Here is a 14,767-nt window from a genome sequence, read left to right on the forward strand (position 1 = left end):
TTTATTCTACAGATGTTTATGAACCAAAAATGCTCTAATATTGAGCAATGGCTTAGAAGGGATATTCTAATATGTCAATTGTGAAATAAATTATCTGCCTTGAACTCCTCAGTTAACAGAAGCAATGAACCACGCTGCAAGATCATTGGTAATTTTCCCTATGTAGATAAATAATTTCCCTCTAGATTTCAGTGAAGTCTTTATTTTGGACCCACGACAAGACTGTCATGATGATTTAGTGATTTTTCTCAGTTGGATGTATTAATAACTGAAATATTAGTTATTTCTGAAAGTACGATAATTTAATCAACATGAAATGCATAAGAATTCCTCAATATCAATCACCAGTAATAGATTATCATTGTACATTAGTTATCACTCTACTGTCCAAAGCAACTAGTGAAGAATATTAATGTTTGGGAAGAATCCGTCTTGTCCTCGATGAATACACACAATTTTCCACCCTTTGCAAGTCAAATATGACATGAGAGATCAGTTTGGGCATTGCTGGCCCATTCGCAGGGTCTGGGTTGCTGAAGGATCAAATCGTGGAGCAGATAATCATCTACACTGAGTTCCCCTTAACATTTCTCAAACACGGAGTAGGTTAATAGCTGAGAGCTGTCGTAGGGAGCTGGCACGGGCATCTCCCTCGCTCCATCCTCCTTCCTCAGCCTCTCGCAGCTTTGAATGGATAATCGCACCCGAGAGCCTGGTTTTGTGCGTGCTTACGCCGAGCTGTGTACCCTCTGGTTGCTGTGTTTACTTGAATGGGGCCGTTAATGAAACTGAAGATTTGCTGAGGTATCTGCAGGGTTGGGTGCCTAATGAACAGAATTCTTAATGGGCCATAAATCCAATCAAGGTTTTCATACCGTGTAAGCAAGCAGTGCAGTTTGTGGAAAACAAGAGCCTCCCTGAAAGCTACTGTTATGCAAATATCATCACACTCGGGGCATACATTAAAGCAGCCCTCGAATTGCAGCCTTTTGGCTTTACACAGGAAATAAAATGAGATCAAAACAGGAGGGAATAATACTGGTCGATTTGCAAGATAAAGATTAATAAAAGAACTCATTGTATGCTTTACACGGAAATTTTATGGTTACCTTGCTGTAAATTTTTTTAAAAGACCTTTTTTTAACTTTCTGTGCCAGAACTATGATTCATTCACACAAAAAGGTTATATGAGAGGCACAATTTTTTAGTTCATTCAGGCTCTCCTATTCAAAGCAGAATGCTTTTGTGAGATCCGCCGTTGTTCAGAGAGGGAATTAGTTTTATTAGCAGTGTGTCATTCACAATGTGCCTTACACATCCACCAGCTCCCTCATTTCATTTTTTTTTTTTTTCAATTTGTTAGTGCTGGAGCGGTTTGGGATTCTCGGTGTGAATAAAACTCATTGTATGCTTCCTATACTCTCACCCTGGGGTGTTATTTCCTTCTGACCAAGGACACAGGACTCTCAAAAAAAGAAAAGTAGCACAAAAAAAAAAAAGCAACGCTGTGCTTCCAGGATGTCAGTGTTACCAACTGATTTAACCACAAAAATCTTCCTGCCTCCTCCTTTCCTGTATCTTTAAGTGTTGTTCTTTGCAGCGAACTAGCTCAGGAGCTTTTTCTAGAGGATTTCTTTGCTAAATGCCACATGCATGTTGCTAGAATTAATTCTCGCGTTTGGGAGGGCACCAAGGCCGTTCGCTACAAAGTGGACCTTTATTATTGACAAATCCTGGTAAGATCACATGAAGCGTGGGGTGTCTCTCTGGTCCCTGGCGCGCAGGCACGAGCAGCCGCAGCCAGCCTGCCCTGCTCTAGCTCCCAGACAGCTGGAGTGGGAGGACAAGAGGCCCGTGTCTCCTCGCAAAGGATTCTACCGTCACATATCCGGTGCCCAAAACAGGCTGTAAGCAGAATTTAGGTATCTCAGTTTAAGTAAACAAGCAAGCCAGCCCTTGCTGCATTAGGGGCATGGTTATATCAGCACTCACATACAGGTGACAGAGTTCTGTATTGCATCAAATGTATATCAGGCATGTGTAATAATTTGGGGTTTATTCTCATAAATTAAAAGTCCGGGGGGAACTGCTAGTAACCATCTCTCTGACTGCCTGCATATGGCAGACCGTAAGTTTCCCTCAAATTAATTGGAGCAAGAGCATCTGTTCTAGAAAAAAATCAATTGATTTTGAAATTTCCGGTACTGTAGAAACCAACAAGCTAAGCAGACCCAGAGAACCCAAATACTTAATGATTTGTGCCCTGTTTCTCATCTAAAGTTTTCTATTTTCAACACCAGGCCGCTGCCTGCTGTTACACTTTTCTTTGCAGAATAAAGAGCCTTCAAATTCTTTTTCCGTTACAGACTGTGATCATATTTCTTCCTTCTGCTTAAGTAAAACTGATGGAGCTCCTGTATCATTTCATTATTTAGCATGTTTTTCCTATCACATTCCTTGGGTTTTGTTGTTTTTCTGAACTCTCCTCATGTTCTCAATGTCTTTCCCAACAAGGGTGCAGGTAATGGATTTTGGCGATGGTCACATGTGATGCCGGCATGATGGACACACCCTCCTCCTTCTCCAGCTCCTCCTTCTGGAGCCTGTCCTGGTTCTACAGACTCTGATCACAGCTCGTTCAGACCCGCTGAAGAGCAGCGGGCATATTTTATGATGCTCAGGTCTTTTTCAGGGTCTCAGCACACCTGTAAGATCGAGTTCCGTAAATGCAACATATGTTCTGCAGTTACATGTTATCGGTTTCAAATTTGGCTGTGTTACCCTGCCCGTGGATTTCTTGTGCCTGTGCTAGTACATGATTTTTTTTGCCGCCTTGAAATTTCTCAGTTACTATTTCCTTTTTTTTTTTTTTTTCTTTTCCCCCTACTGATCACTGATTAAAATGTTCAGTGGAAGAGTCAGGAATTGATCTTTGTGGGACCTCCTTAGAAACCAATCCACTTCTGAATAATTCCCCATTTACACATGCCTTTAGGGAGCTGTCAAACAGCTTTTAATCCATACTGCTAAGAGAACAACATAAATTTTGACACTATTCATGCCCCAGTGGAAAGCAGCACATTCTAGGACTGCTGTATTTGACCAGAACAAAGTTGAATCTGCAGCTGTATTTGAGTTTTCATGGGATTCAAATAGCAGACAGCTGGCTGGCCATCTCAGCCTGTTCCAGCTTAATATTTCCATGTTTTTTTGAAAAGGAAAGGCAGACCTCTGTGGTGATGCGTTGCCAACGTTTTAAGTCAGAGGTCCCATAAAATGTTCCCAGCTTGGTGTGATAAATCTAAATTAGCATTTGTAAAAAAGAGAGAAAGAGAGCTTTGGAATCTTTTAATATGTTTTAACTCTTTACATGCTTTCCCGTAATACAAGATGAGGATAGCATGGGAAAAAAGCCTGTCTGAGATATAATGCGAAGAGCTATAGTCTACTCCCGGTAAATACGTGAGGATATTTGCAGAGCCTAGTTTGTGCACAGGTAGATGGGGCTTTGGGAGAAGATCTGCCAAATGTCTTTTACAGAGAGTTTTTCCTTTCAGTCTGCCAAACCCTTTGTACACCCTGAGCCATTCTCCGCTCTTCGGAAGCGACCAGGATGCACTCCAGAAACCATCCTTTCCTGGGCGGCAGAGAACTATATATAGGGAACTACATGCCATACAGTTCCCAAAACCTCCCTTGGGTTTGACGTAAGACACAAACAGCTCAGGGTGTCACCTCCCTCTGTGAACATGGGCGGTGGGAGGGGGGCAGGCGGAGGGGCTAGAGGAGAAGTTTTGAGACAGGGCTCAGGCTGGGGCAGGACAGGGGATGCCCTGGGTGCAACCCAGCTTTTCCAGAACAGGTCCTTTCTCAGCACTGGGAGAAAGGGGCTACATGATGTTTTTTAGTGTTGTCAGATGACATCCTGAAATGTGTCAACTGGATTAGCCACAGCCATGGTCGGGACGAGTGAAAAGATGCTTGGCATGAAAAAAAAACCCTGGTTCTCACACTTTTCAGCCCATAAATATTGTGACTGAGGCTGCATCTGCTAAAATGAGCAATTTTTTTTTTTTTTATGGGAAGTAACACTAATAGGTGGAAGCAGCAGGTAGGTCTGCAAGCTCAGCCTGAGGGTCCCATGCTTAACTGAGCAGCTCCAAACTGAGTGGAAGAAGGTGGCTTCTTGAGCTAAGATAGTCTAGCTGTCATTTATGACAATTATTCCTACCTTGAAGCATAATAATACATGAATCATTTATATACCAAAAACCCCCAGATTTTCCCTGCGGATGAAGGATACAGAGAGACACTGTAAACTTCTTGAAAACAAGTCAACAAAACACAGGCAAACCACATGGCATGCAAAATTCAGCATCTAGACCCAGATGGGTGAAAGCTGAGCAGGCCTTTCCTTTCTCACCCAAGTCACTGCTTGGGATCATCTATCTTCATTTTATAATTTTAAGACTAACAGCTACTAACCTGGGAACACTGGAATAATTATGTAAGAGAAAAACTAATCCCCTCCAAATCTGAGAGAAGAAATGAAGGAAGTTTCCGACCAAATGTCCACTTTTCAGGAAAGACAGCAAAATCAAATACATGAAATAGAGTAGCTGAACATGCCTCATTTTTCTTGGTCTTTCTAGAAAACAAAAATATCCCTGCACTTTTCTGTAAGAGCACAGGCTCATTCATTTGTGGAACAAATTACTGTGCAATTGCAGCTACCAAAAAAAAAAAAATATTAAAAATTGCCTATTGCCCACCTATAACGGACAAAATTGCTCTTTGCAGCAAGTAAAAACAAATTTGGCACATCACTCACTTGTACAATGTTTTTCTGCCGCTCGCCTATCCCACGCACTAGATACATGTGTGTCAGTTGTGCTTCCGTCATCTTTAAAAGCCTTAATGACTGACTCATTTTTGCACAGCATGTGGCAAATGTAGGCTGGACTTGTGCGAGCTTTTGGAGCCAGGGAACAGGAGGAGGCTGCGGTGAAAGAATGGCTTGAGGGAAGCAGGCACCAGGAGGGCGACAGGATGGGCAAGATTCGCCCCCATCCAGCTCTGCTTCTTGTTTCCCCATCTCATTTTGGCCTCTCTGCGTAACTTGCTCGCAGCCAAGCATTCGTTTCGCAAACAGATGAGCTGACGGAAAACCACACTGCCTCCCGCTGAATGCCATGACTTCTCCAAGGGAAGTTACCGCCTCCCCCACATGCTTCTGCCAGCAAAAGAGATGGCAAAGGCACATCTTCAGGGACTTCAGGAGAGCTCTGCAGTTGCCTGGTCCTGGCTGGTTGCACCAACCCAGCTCGCCTAAGCCGAGGCAGAGGAGGGAGCATGCGCAGAGCAGGTAACCACAGCTGGCACAGCCACAGCTGCAGGACAACATTGGTCCACGTCACCACTCTCTAATATCTGCTTACATGGAAAGTCACTTGATTGTTTTGGGGAGTGTAACATCAGCCATCACACAGATTCCCAAGGGGAGTGGTGTCCTGGTTCCTGCCCCAGGCTTGCCTAGTATCATCATCACTTCAACAGCTGGTCATGGTAAAGACAATTATTCTTTTCACTCAGAAGTCCTCGTCAAACTGGACAAGTTGTGCTAGAGTCAATACCTCCCAAAGCCAACCTCTAATTCCTACAATTTGGGGCACTTGGAGGGACAGGCAGCCACCGCATCAATGCCTAGCTGTGGGTGTGAGGTCAGACAGATGAAACCTCTTCATTTACATGGTTTGAGACGGCAACAGAGACTTGTTATCTTGCCCCTGATGGGCTTTAATGAAATCAGCATGAGATACCAACTTTCTGACTCTTCCATGCATCTGTTCAGCACCTGCTGTGGTAGTTCTGCATGGTTACTTTGCCCTGGTGGCCAGAGCATCCTTCCCCCATGGGACTGACATCCTCCATGGGACTGACAATTGTATTGCCGTACAATATACACCATCTGGGTAGAGGCTAAGCTCAGCTTCTTCTAACCTTGCTGCTAACACACCTCAACCCATGTCGCAAGAAGCTAATTTTCAGGAGTAGGAGACAGACAGCCCTGCTCAGTTTCTGGCTTCTCTCCTGCAGCAGCAGTGGTATCAATTAATATCAGCAAAGATGCCAGTTAATTAGTGGGGGTAGGCTGGAGGACACTGACACCTTTCCTTTGTATGTCCTCTCGAGTACAGATTAATCCCAGGCGGGTCAACCAACTGTGTGGCAGATGGCTGCAGCTTTCCCTGCCGCTCACCTTGGCTAGGGCTGACCTGGCCTCCTCGCTGCAGGGGAGCTCAGCACTGCCCACCCTGGTGTCCAGCCCCACCTTCCCAGGCCGTCATTCAGCCCCACAGCATTTAGGGTGAGACGTTCATTTATCAGCTTATTTTTGGAGATGTAGAAAGCAACCGTAAACATTCCTGCCGCAGCTATGTTTTGCCAAAAAACGATCTGCCAGGGAGTGAATTCTTTCAAGTGAAATTTCTAAACAGTTGAGTAGATCAATTTAAAGTCATTATATACTGGTACTGCCGCAATAACCTGTGCATCATCCTGCTTTATGATATTCAAATATTATTTCAAATAAAGCTAATCTAGCACCTTGTTCATCTGTATTGATTACACCATTAAGGCATGAAATGCAATCTGGGAACACCTGGATTCGGCTCCAAGCTTCACTACGGACTTGACCATGCCAATCTCTTCACACATTCACCTTACCTCTAGACTTAGAAGTCTTCTAGACAAAGTTAGTCATGTCAGCTCCTCCTAAGCTGTCAGGGAGGAGATGCCCTCACCTCACTTAGGTGAGCAGATACCTACAAGAAGATGAATTGGTCTGTGATGGCCCTGTGAGAGGTCCCTCTAACTGGTGTTTTTCTTTTCTCCCAGGATTTGTTCCTTTTATCTTTTTAGACTATGCATTCTTGATGGTGACATATGGGACATGGACAGATGCTCGTTGAGCAGGGCTCTGGGGCTCTTGAGTCACTCTGTGCATCCCTGTGGCAGAAGCAAGAATCAAGCTGTTTTGAAGTGTGCCACACAATGGTTGGTGAAATATTAGGTCTGAAATTATCTTAGCTATAGCTTCTTTCCATACGATTTTTTACTATAGATTACAAGCAGCCAGTTACAGAGAAAAACTTCTGTCCTTCACCAGATGTAGCATTGTCAACAGCAAAGAGCCAGGCTGCTCTGGCCCCGGTGCAGGTACCACCACCAATGGGTCAGTGGGCCCAGTGGGAGCTGAGCAAAGCCTGGCAGTAGCTGCACCTTCCTACCACATCGTGCCCAAACACAGCTGTTGGAAGAACGGTGATCTCATCCTTCAACTGCTTTGAAACTTCCAGAGCCTAACAAGCTTTAACTGCTGCGACTCTACTTCTCAGAGCAAGAAATCATGAAACTTCTTTTATTTGTGTCTCCAAGAGCAAGGATTTATTATAATGCAGAACTTATATATTTTCGTAATAGCTCTCCGCCCATCTTTCCCACAGAAGAGGGTTGCATTTCTGTGGGTTTTTTTTCTACATTTTGCTTGAAAATAAGCTTGACTGTTGGGCCACAGGTGGGTGCTGTGGGGGCACAACACTTTCCAGCTGGGGCTGGCATGCAGATCTCACCAGGGTGGTGGCTTTCATGACTTCAAAAATCTAAAAGGAGGAGAAACCCAGTTAATCGCATGCTAGAAGCACAGGCTTAAGATCAGGCACCAGTTCTAACTTGCTTGTTAATTCACGTTCTCAGAGGAAAGTCCTTTTATCTGGATAAGCTATACTTAACTGCTCCACTTCATAGAACTGGGAGTCGAGAAGCTCTCCCCGCTGGCGAGGAGGCACCGACGTAGGCTCGCCGGCTTTCATGTGCTTCAGACCATCTTTCATTTATTCTCACTTGGTAGCTCTCTGAGCTACCTGCTCCAGGTGAGGGCCGAGTAATGCAAGCATCCCAGTCGTCTTTCCACACGGCAAGGCTACACCTCTTTCTGCAAGCTTGCTTCTTCAAAGGTGCAAAGAGTTCAGAGCAGTAAAGTTGACATGAAACAGGCACTGTTGAAAGTTTGTTTTCCTTTGCCTTTGCTTTCCAATGTGCCGAGATTTTCCAGTTTTGAATAACCTCTTGAAATAGTGGTCCAGCCCTCAAAGATGAAAGTCAGCAGTGCTGATTAGCTCCCTTGACAGACAGAGCAGCAGAAAAACAGCCCCTATGGTCTTACCACAGTCATCCGGGCATCATACCCCGTTTGGGTGGAGCATCCCCAGGCTCTCGTGGCCCTCAGCCAGGGAGGCGGTGAGCTCCAGAAGAAACTGAACATAAGCCAATGCTTAAGAAGTTCTTTGCTTGCTGCAGCGATTAACCAACCATAAGGGATGTTTCTGGGGTGGTAACATCACACAAAATTAGGAGCAGGAGCTTGAGACGGGTTTAAAATGATGAGCAAGAAATTGTCTAAAGAGAGCTGTTCTGCCCCAGTGCAGGAGGTGGGAGAACTTTGCTCTTCGCTCACATTTGAGCAGGAATCACATACTGGGCATAAGCAGCAAATACATCTAAAAATGCCTGACTAACTTTGCATCCAACCACTTGCCTCTGTCCCAAGGTCTCTTAATTACAAACATTTTGCTATGGCTGGAAAGCCGATACAGATGCCCTGCTGCTGAGTGGATAATGGCAGATGTATTTGCCTCTGAGCTATTGGCAGCCAAATTATCACTTGACCCAAAATACCTGGAAAGAGCACGCCAAGTTTTCTCCTTACTTGCATATGGATGCAACTGCTTGGATGCAGAAAAATTTAATCAATGAAGGCAGCAGCAGCACAAAATGTGCCATATGAGATCAGATTCAACTGCTGTCAGGAAGGGAGAGGCTGTGGGAATCACTGCTTTTACAATACTGTGACTACACCAAATGCCAAATTTCAGTTTGGATTCACCCCAAATCAAAATATCTCTGAATTTTGGACAAAGATAAAGAACTTCTTGAGTCAAATTAAATTTTGTATTCAACCCCTAAATGTTTTTTTAAATGCGTTTATTTTCATCGGAGCAACGGACTGAGCTTGCAACGCTAGCATGCGGTGAAGGAGTGTCATATTCAGCAGTGTGGTGGAAATGGTAGGAGGATGAAGATAGACCGAGGTTCTGACCTGGGGTAAAAAATAAATAAAGGAAGGAAATTTAAGTCACGTCACATCTCTGAAGCATGTCCTGACTCCTGGGAGTACCTCCCCATCCTGCGTGATTTTCTGACTGGCGGTTACACAAATTTTCTCAAGTTTTCTCTCAAGCAGTAAGTATTTCCCAGAATTCACAGATAGTTCAGTCTGGCTGAAACAGAATTTTTCATTGCCAAAATCTCATTCCAGGCAAAGACATAATTCAGAAGCAATGCTAGGTATGAAGCAGAAGTCTGCCTGACTGTGCCACGCAGAGGTAATAGAGCCCGTAAAATGACCCCAGGGGGATGCGATTTGTGCCTTCCCTCAGCCTTTGGATGCGATTAGCCATTGTCAGTCCTATAGTGTATTCATCTCAGAACTGCAGAACCTCTTTGTAACAAAGACAAATGTATATTGTATTTCTCCAACTAAAAAGAGATGAAGTTGGCAATTTATAATGTTGAATTGCAGCTTCAGCCGAGTTTGGTGGTTTGCAGAGCTTAATCCTCTTTATTTAAAGTTTTATTCAGTGTGGCTGCTTCACTCTGAGCAAATTTTTCAAATGACCCTCAGAAGACAGGGAATCATTTTCAGCCTTTGACAGATTTGATCTCTTATCGTTTTTGAACTAGGGCTTTGGACATGTAATTATTTTAATGCTTTTTTAATTTGAAAATTAAACTTGTATTTATTTTATCAATAAAAGGACTAATGAGATCCTCAGAGGGAAAGCTGTGCAATGAAATAACAGAAACGTATAGTAAGAACACAGCCTTAGCGCTGGTTTGGGAGGACCTGTCTTCGAGCCAACTCTAAGATCAAGATTGTTGCCGTGTTCATTTTTGGAAGCCTTCTCCATTGATTTTTCATTTGTGTATTCATTAGACTGAAAGCCCACAAAGTGCAGTTGTTAATTACCATCAATGATCTGGTTTTGAATTCTTTTCTTTTTCAGACTAAGTTGATAATTCAGCTAAGTATCTGAATGGCTGAGGCTGGGTAATACCAGCCCGCTGCATTGCCTTTCATTTCTCCTCTTGAAGGCCTTTGTGAACTGAAGCAAGGGCACATGCCCAGATTATCGTCAGCTTTGCTTGGTGGATGAGGCGTCAGCTTCCCCGTTGATGTCTATCGTATTTTTGCTGTGGGACATTTGGGCACAACGGAGTTGTTTGAACAGAAATTAACAATCTTACATTTTACACCAAAACAGATTTAAAATAGTTGATTCAGGCAGCAGTTTAAAATGGCCTTTCCTGCCTGTGATTTAGGCAAGATTTCTACTGTTCAGCATTCAGGGACAGGGATGAGGCACATACAGCTCTATTATGAGAGTTCCTGTTCTTCAAAAGGCGTAGCATGACAAGAGGTATCCCCTACATAAAGAAAGTGAAAGATGATATAAAGTTATTTTAATGTCATGGGTTGCAGGTTTTTAATCACTGTTGAACACCGGTAAGAGAGCTATCTTTTTTTTTTATTTTTTTCTTTCCTTTTTTTTTTTTTTTAAAGACAGGGAGCCCCAAACGTGTGACAAAGCATTTCGTGGCAGAAGCAGCGACATGAACACAACCTGGTCTTCTCTGCTGGTCCCCAAGACAAGACTTCATGAAGAAGGACTGGGAGTGAACAAGATTGAACCCGGTGCTGTATTCAGACAGCGAAAGCTGTGGCTGCTCTCTAGGCACGTCTCAAAGACAATTGACCTTCATTTTCTATCAAAGTAAAGACCTCAGAGACTTCAGACTTTCTCCGGGCTCCGCAGCTCCAGCACATCCAGAAGTGGAGCTCTGACTGCTGGAGATGCCCCATCTCCACAGCTCACAATGGCTGCAGCCACCTTACAGGGCAAAGTGGCATAATACCTTCGTTTTCTATCATGCTCAAATTCAAACGCTCATGTTTTGGCTGGAGGTTACTAATCTTCCCCCCACCCCAAATGCTCCAGATGCAGCTTCCAGACTGTAACTGGGCTCTCGCCTTCCCCCTGCCATGGCGGCTGCTTTATGAGGGAGGAAGAAACAGTTTCTGAATACACACAGCACTGAAGGATGCTCCTGGTTGAGACATATGATGTTAGTGCGCTCTGCCATGTAATGACCCATATTTGGTATATTTTAAATGACTAGTTGAAAGTTTTGCAAAATTAAAATAAAATTGCCTTGCTAATGAAAATCAGAAAGATGCGAGAACTGTGACCTTGATAAAATTTTCCATTTTTAAATGTATCTGGTACAGTATATTTATGCCTAGTTACAAAGAGTGCCTGGGGAAGGGTGCTATGAAACTGCCAGGCATCAGCAACCAGATGCACCAACATTTTGGTATTCTGTGCTTATGTAGCCCAAAACATCCAAAAATCACCGAACCCCTCAAACTTGAAATTATTCTTGTTCCATGGATTAGAAGAGAAAGGGGATCACTCTAGGTTCTCAGTAATGTGCTAAAAATCAGTGAAAGCATTTCTTTAGCATTATTTTATCATGCTTTAAATGCGCATGGTGTTTCCCCCCCCCCCCGCCCAAATATGGTAAGTTAGGTAGATTTCTGTGCTGGCAGCCACAACACAAAAGGTATGGAGGAATTCACGATAGAGCTTTTGTATAAGAGGTAACGTGCCTGAACATGTCAATGGTTATTTTTAATGTCTCAGCTCTGACACAGCACTTATCGAAAGATGGCTCCCGCGGCGCTCTCAGCACCCACGCTCCCCGCCCCGGCCCCGGGTGCTGATGGAGGTGTGGGTGCTGATGGAGGTGTAGGTGCCGCTGGAGGTGTGGGTGCCACGGCAGCTGGTCTCAGGTCACTCACAGGTCCTTGCAGCTCCCGAGCTGCACCAGCCCTAGAGCTGCAGCCCCAGGCGTCAGCTGGAGCAGGGGGAGAAATGGAGTTTGGGACAGTCTGTCAAAGCAGGTTACATTGGGGCCAGTCACAGCAGGTTATGAGAGCGCGCCTTTGGATTTACAGTATTGTCCAAGTTTTTAAATATATAATTGCATGAGTTTCAGACTTGTGTTGATAGGCACATTACAATCAGATTTATTTTTTTTTTCTTCTGAATAGAAATGAAATCTCATAAAGCATTGTATTTTGCTAGCCTGTTTATTCTTCCAGCATGGGTCATTATCAAATCACTGCATCGCCGTTGACATGCCTGAAATATTTCGCTTGCTTCAGTTACATTTCTCTCGTGCCCTGACTAGCTGTGTATGCCAGATAACCAAAGATGTGCCTGGAGCTTTGCTTTAAGAGCAGAGTTAAGTCATATTGTGTAGGCTGAGGTGTTCTAGCTTCTGCATACTATTGCTCATGCCTTACAGTCCTTGGAGTCACCTTGCTGCCTTACTCTACAGATTTTTTTAAGTGCTGCAGTGCTGTTTGTTACTAAGTAGAGAACAAGACTGAAGACTGCTTTAAGGAGGAGGTTGTTTCAGCTCTGGAGCGGCAGCATCCAAACCCTGCTTAGATTTTTCTTCTGGTCTCTTGTCTTCGGCTGTAGTTAAGCAGAGAGGAGCTGTTTACTTATTTTGCATGGCTCCCAAATGTCATTTAAGCGTTATTAACAGGAGGGTTACTACCTCCCAAATTTCTAATTAAGGTCTTCCCTTCAGTCTATTAGCAGTGCTTTTGTGGACATATTCTTTAATTAGGTCTGACTTTCTGACTCCAGTGCAAAGTAGTTTTTAACTACTGTCTGCAATGCCCATGAGTGGTGAGTCAACCTATTAAAAATTAAAAATCAATTTTAGTTTCATCGTATAGAAGTTCACCAAATGAACCAAGTGCTATTTCATCTTATTTTCATTATCACAGCGTCTGAGAATCTGGGTGGTGATGAGAGTTTTACAAGCAGAGAGCAAAGACAGCCACCTCGCCGGGACCTGGGCGAGGGAGGGCTTGTGCTTCTATGGCTCTGCTGGAGCCTCATCCCAAGCCAAGAAGGGGATGCACAGCAGGAGGAGATGCAAGGTGGGCACTATACACTTGGTAGGATGGGGATGCTGAAGGTCCTGGGTTTTGCTGACCTGGGCCCACCATTGAGTGCCTCTGTGGGAAGGACATCCCACAGATGATCCCCCCACCAGCTATGCTGCCCTGTAGAAGCATCCCGTTTGTTCACAGACCTGGGAAAAACACAGAGACTTTAGGCAGCAAACCCCTTAAGATAATGGGTCACCCTAAGGTTGGGCCATGTTTAGCAGGGTCCGTATTTACCTTTTGAGAGCACACTCATGCCCTCAGAGCCTGGACATCCAGTCTGGGTCCAGTGGATGCTATGGCTCCTATCTTGGGTGCAAAAGGAGTGTGGGGTCACACGACATCAAATCCCAGCTAATGACTACCAGCCACTAAGAGTCATCCCCACTCTCCCCTCCAGCTCCTGCTGGTGTCCTTGCACCCATTCAGGGAGCCAAACTGGCAGAAATCTCCCCTTGTGCTGCTTGGGGACTGGGGCAGGGACAAGGCTGAGCCTGGGCCAGGGCAAGAAGAGGAAGCTGGGGCCAGGGAGGACCACCATCATCCCTTGCAGGGGCTGCTAGTATTTCATCAGCTGTAATGTTGAACAATGCATGTACACTAGTGTCCAGAGGGGCTAGAGAGGCAAGGGCACCCACCTGGAACAAGGAAGGAGATGGCTCCCCTGGCACACAGGTGGAGGTTCACATCTAAATTTGCAGCCCTCAGATTAGGAAAATGTTGAGGCATGAAGCTGTGGCTGGGCCCTTCGTTCATGCTGCCACGACCAGCTGCACGCTGGTTCAGGAATCTGCTCAAAGCCACTTCCAAGATCAAGGCCTTTCTTTGTAGCCTGTTTGGACCAAAGATATAGTCTCTTTTTCTAAAATGCTTCATATCCCTGTAGCTGTAGCTGTTGCAGACAGACAAAATTATTCCAGCCCACTGAAACATTCATGTGAAAACTTTGGTGGCTCAGTCTTGGTGTTCACCTTTGCGTTCAGGCTTGATTTTCTAAGTGCGTGCATGATTATTAATGTGTTCATTAAGAGTATTTCCCACAGTGTCAAACAACTCTAAATAGATATCAGAACAGAGGGTCAATCAAATCAATATGCATAAGAGGTGCAAAAATTGGTAAAGAACAGGTCAAGAGGAGTCTAATTACGGGGTGTATTATGAAAGAGATTCATTTATAATTTTGGGGATATATTTTTAAACTAAAAAAACCAACACAGACCTAATTGGTTCTGTGTTAACTAGAACTAGGGATAAGTTAAGGTCTCATAGTTTAAAACATAAGGATTGTGTTGTGCGTATCATTTAAAAAATACTACAGTGTGTCAGATTGTCTTTGAAAAAGGTAAGTTACGCACAAATATTGACATTTTTTGTCAAAATTTTGTACTTGACTAGATAGTCAGCTGCAAATAGAACAAAAGCGTATGGCCTAAGCTGTTTTCTGGACCAGTACTTTTGCTTTCAACAAGTAGCATCTGAGTGGTAAAAATAATGCAGTACCAAATTATGAATTGCTGGGAAAGAAGGTTTAATTTCAGGGCCTTTACTGTAGTTTTGGCTGAATGCATTCGGCTCTAGGATCAGGGCCAGAGAGGAAGGAGGACTCTCAGAGCTCCATTA

Source organism: Vanellus vanellus (assembly GCF_965231255.1).
Source record: "Vanellus vanellus genome assembly, chromosome: 1".
Classification (NCBI taxonomy): Eukaryota; Metazoa; Chordata; class Aves; order Charadriiformes; family Charadriidae; genus Vanellus; species Vanellus vanellus.